This window comes from Zalophus californianus, chromosome X (genome assembly GCF_009762305.2).
Source record: "Zalophus californianus isolate mZalCal1 chromosome X, mZalCal1.pri.v2, whole genome shotgun sequence".
Lineage (NCBI taxonomy): Eukaryota > Metazoa > Chordata > Mammalia > Carnivora > Otariidae > Zalophus > Zalophus californianus.
The window spans coordinates 100,211,606-100,216,859 of record NC_045612.1 but is presented as its reverse complement, the minus strand read 5'-3'; the positions used below and the strand labels follow the sequence as shown (position 1 = coordinate 100,216,859).

The following is a 5,254-nucleotide window of genomic DNA, read 5'->3' as shown; positions in this document are numbered from 1 at the left end:
TAGCCCTATTTTTAACATCCTGAGGCACCCCCACACTGTTTTCCAAAGTGGCTGTACCAACTTGCATTCCCACCAACAGTGTAAGAAGGTTCCCCTTTCACCACAACCTCTCCAACATTTGTTGTTTCTTGCCTTGTCAATTTTTACCATTCTAACTGGTGTAAGGTGGTATCTCAATGTGTTTTCAATTTGAATTTCCCTGATGGCTAATAATTTTGAGCATTTTTTCATGTGTCTGTTAGCCATTTGTATGTCTTCTTTGGAGAAGTGTCTGTTCATGTCTTCTGCCCATTTTTTGACTTGATTATTTGTTTTTTGGGTGTTGAGTTTGAGAAGTTCTTTATACATCTTGGATATCAACCCTTTGTCTGCAGTGTCATTTGTAAAAATCTTCTCCCATTCTGTGGCTTGCCTCTTTGTTTTGTTGACTGTTTCCTTTCTGTGCAGAAGCTTTTTATTTTGACAAAGTGCCAAAAGTTCATCAACCAATACCAAAAGATTGAGATTATTCCCTGCATATTCTCAAACCATAATACTTTGAAACCAGAACTCAATCACAAGAAAAAATTTGGAAGAAATTCAAACACTTGGAAGCTAAAGACTCTCCTGCATAAGAATGTTTGGGTCAACCAGGAAATCAAAGAAGAACTTAAACAATTCATGGAAACCAAGGAGAATAAAAACACATTGGTTCCAAAACCTAGGGGATACTGCAAAGGTGGTCCTAAGGGGGAAATACATAGCCATCCAAGCCTCACTCAAAAAAATAGAAAAATCCCGAATACATAAATTAACTTTACACCTTAAGGAACTGGAGAAAGAGGAACAAATAAAGCCTAAGCCAGGCATGAGAAGAGAAATAGTTAAGATTAGAGCAGAGATCAATGAATTAGAAACCAGAAATACAGTAGAGCAGATCAACGAAACTAGAAGCTGGTTCTCTGAAAGAATTAATAAGATCGATAAACCACTGGCCAGACTTATCCGAAAGAAAAGAGAAAGGACCCAAATTAATAAAATTATGAATGAAAAGGGAGAGATCACGACTAACATCAAGAAAATAAAAACAATTATTAGAGATTATTATCAACAATTATATGCCAATAAATTAAGCAGCCTGGAAGAAATGGATGCCTTCTGGAAAACCTATAAACTACTAAGACTGAAAGAGGAAGAAATCTACAACCTGAATAGAACAATAACCAGTAACAAGATGGAAGCAGTGATCAAAAACCTCCCAAAAAACAAGAGTCCAGGGCCTGATGGATTCCCTGGGCAATTCTACCAAACATTCAAAGAAGAAATAATACCTATTCTCCTGAAGCTGTTTCATAAAATAGAAACAGAAGGAAAGCTTCCAGACTCATTCTATGAGGCCAGCATTACCTTGATCCCAAAACCAGGCAAAGACCCCAATCAGAAAGGAGAATTATAGACCAATATCTCTGATGATTATGGATGCCAAAATTCTCAACATGATCCTAGCTAATAGGATCCAACAGTACATTAAAAGGATTATCCATCACTACCAGGTGGGATTTATCCCTGGGATGCAAGCGTGGTTCAACATTCTCAAATCAATCAAGGTGATAGAACACATTACTAAGAGAAGTGACAAGAACCATATGGTCCTCTCAAATAGAAAGTATTTCTTATGTATGCTTACAGCGGTACAACCCTTTCAGTTATACCTATATTGAGGTGGGGGGATGTTTAAAAATAAAACATTAAGAAAGGTACTTAGAGTATTATTTCAAATCTGCTTTTTTCTTTTTTAAAAAGATTTTATTTATTTTAGAGAGAGAGTGAGTGTGAGAGAGAGAGAGAGAGAGTGAAAGAGCAGGGGCATGGGCAGAGGGAGAGGGAGAAGTAGACTCTCTGCTGAGAAGGAAGCCTGACATGGGGCTTCATCTGGGGACTCCGGGATGGTCACCTGAGCTGAAGACAGATGCTTAACCTACTGAGCCACCCAGGCACCCCTCAAATCTGCTTTTTTCTTAACAATAACAATATTTCACATTACATTAACAAATAATGTCCATTTAAATATCAACTACCTCCAATTATAATGGACTTCAACAGATACCAATACTAAATAACAATGGCAAAGTAAACTAGGAAAGTTTGGTTTAGTTTCATTATCTAAATGAAAGAAAGCATCAAACTCATCTATGTTTTGTCAAATCAAATTAAAACTAGACTGTACAGGGTTCTATCCACCGCGCTCACTCTATGCTCATCAGCAGCCTGTGGGCAGGCTGGAGGCCATGGTCTGCCTCTTGGGGAATGCAGCGCTGCAGAGACTGCTTGCATGCCCCAACTCCAGAGGGTCCTTCTGGACCCAGGAGTGGACCCTGGTTGCATTGAAACCAGATAGGGTGTAGCAGCAGTTTGTTGGGGATGTGATCCAACACTTAGAAAGGAGGAGCTTCCAGCTGGTGGCAATGAAGATGTTGCAGGCACCAGAGAGAGCCTTGCTGAGCACTACCATGATCTGCCAAGGAAGCCCTTCTACCCAGCCCTCATCAGTCACATGAGCTTCAGCCCCATGGGGCCATGGTCGGGGAAAGCCCTAACGTGGTCTGCTCCTCAAGGGCCATGATAGGACACACCAACTCAGCTGAGGCTGCCCTCAGCACCATGGCGGGGGGACTTGGGGGGGAGGACTTTAGCATCCACATCAGCGACTCTGTGGAGGGGGCCCAGAGGGAGCTCCAGCTATAGTTCCAGATCAGTGAGTTGGTGGACTAGGCAGACAATGGCCACCAGAGTAGCATCTACCTGGCCTGAGCACTCAGGCTGCCCTCAGCCACCCCAGCAGCCACCCAGAATCACCTATCTCTGTCAACAAGTACTTGAGCCCACACCCATGGTCAGCCCTTCTGTTCCAGACCACCTTCCTGTACACCTTCTGCCCCACCCCAGTCCAGAGGGTTTGAGCAACCAACTTTATGTTTCTTTTAGTATCTTAAGCCAGCAAGAAATAGGACCAAATCCTTTCTATACCAAAGTGCCAACTTTAGGGTGTCTCCAAAATTGTGCAGTGTGACCTCCCTTCCCCAAAGTGGGGGGGGGCATTAAAATTCACTGTGTTGTACATGGAGGTGGATCATTTATTGTAGTTTTTGCCATCTCTGAGGTAGGGATGAGGACTTTATGCAAGGTTTTAAGACTTTGAGAATAGAAATAGTGCTTATCCTCCCATACACACAGACACACACACATACACACAACTAGAGGGGTTTGGGCACTGCAGTAAGTACATTAACCTACAATTTCACTGTCCATACTGTGGTTTACACTAAGTTTAGATGTCCTTTGAGTTCAGTTATTTTAAAAAGTGGAAAAACTCAAAGATCTCAAACCGGTGGTGCAGCCTCAGCTGAGGTGTACAGAATGTTTCTTTAGATAATATGTCTCTAAGCATTAGGTAGCAACAACTTTTCTTTTTGTATCACAATTACAAGAATTTCTTGAACTGGAATTTTCAGAGAAGCCATGCAAATGTACTGTTCCAGAGAAGCTATGGAAAGGAATTACTCTGAAGAAATGTTTCATACTATAATGTCTAATATGGGTTGCACATTACACATATCATCTTTTCTTTCCCTTTCCTTTCTTCAACAAGGAGAAAAAAATGAGCCATATTTTTTGAGATCTTCTATTCTCTTTTTGATGACTTCAAAAGATGCTAACGTTAGGTTAGCATTCTGAGGTTCAACTGTCTTTGAAGTTCAATTATTTAAGCAGATTAATATTTTCTGTCACTAAGAGAACAACCCAAAATGAGCCATTTAACTATCATTAACATAATGGTTCTGAAAAACTAATTGGCACACTGCTCAGATTCAGGGAAAAAATGCACTTGAAGGGTTTCTGTGACTTTTTTTCTTCTTTTCCTTTCATTCTGTTTGAATGATTCACAGAAAGCACCTATGAAATTTAGATTTCAGGAAACATTGTGCATAGCATAATTACAGCCTTCTTTACTCACCAGTACTTGAAGAGTAACATTCATTTTTACTGAAACTATTATATGTTAAATAAGATTCACTTCACATATTATTTTGCAAAATACCTGCTCAAGTTTATTGAATGTTTTTCTAAAAACTAGTGTAATTCCTTACTATAACTACTTTTCAACTACAGGTTTTCTGACATGACTAGACACAAACCTCTAAGGATTTTACACCTTAGTGAGTATTGTATAAATAAGATAAAATTACTTTTGTTATAGAGAAAACATAAAATTTTTCCAGTGAATGCCTATTAACACACACATACAAAAACTACTTTCCTTGACAGACTTAACAACTGATAATGTATTATTATTTAGTGCCGAATTCCAGTAGACAAATTAGGAAAACAAACAAGCCCTTGTCTTGTTCTATATCAATATAAATACTTATCCCTAATTTAAATGTAGATAGAATATTAGTCAATCCTCACTGTAAATTAAGCTGTATCTTGGAGACAAATATAGTCAGATATGTAATTTGTCTCTTAATTAGTGCCACATGTTCAGAAAGAGTTATTTTAACTTTTTAAAACAAAACTAGATTCTCAGACCAAATAATATTATATCTGAACCTAAAAATGTCAAATTCTGTTGGCTTCCATACCCACTTGGTGTACACACATAAACAAACATACTCACAGACTGCTTATTTTTATCTAAAGCATTTTTTTCCAACTTGTAAATATGGAGAATTTTTCAAAAAGGAAAGTAAAATCCTGAGCTGGGAGCTTTAGATTTTTTCCCTCACTCCCCAACCTCCCTGCAACCAGACACCCACATTTGCCCAACTATGGTTATAAACACTGGATAAACTGATTTCATATAAAAATCAATAGCCTATCAACCACCCTGAACAACACAAGTAGATCATTTTCTAAGCATGTACTTATCTCCTCAATCATGTGATAAATAAAGCTTCTGCATGCCCACTTAGCAATTTAGGAAAAGCAGAGGGAGAACATCTGGCATCCTTTTATCTCCCTGCAGTAAGCAGGCAGAATAACCCTCTCTAATAATAAAAAGAAAGTCCATACCCTAATCCCCAGAACCTATAATGTGTTGCCTTAATTGGCAAATAAGATTTTAAAGACTTCAAGGACTTAGAGAGGGGGAGATTATTCTAGATTAATCAAGTGGGCCCAATGTAATCACATAAGTCCTTAAAAGTAGAAGAGAAAGTTTGAAGACTGGGTCAGAAAAATGAGACAATGAAAGCAGGGGAAGACTGCTATTACT

General features: G+C 38.7%; 1 pseudogene; it reads left to right on the top strand.

Annotated features, from left to right (window-relative positions):
- Positions 1 to 2,267: 2,267 nt before the first annotated feature.
- Positions 2,268 to 2,790, top strand: LOC113930346 (annotated as a pseudogene).
- The last annotated feature ends 2,464 nt before the right edge of the window (positions 2,791 to 5,254 follow it).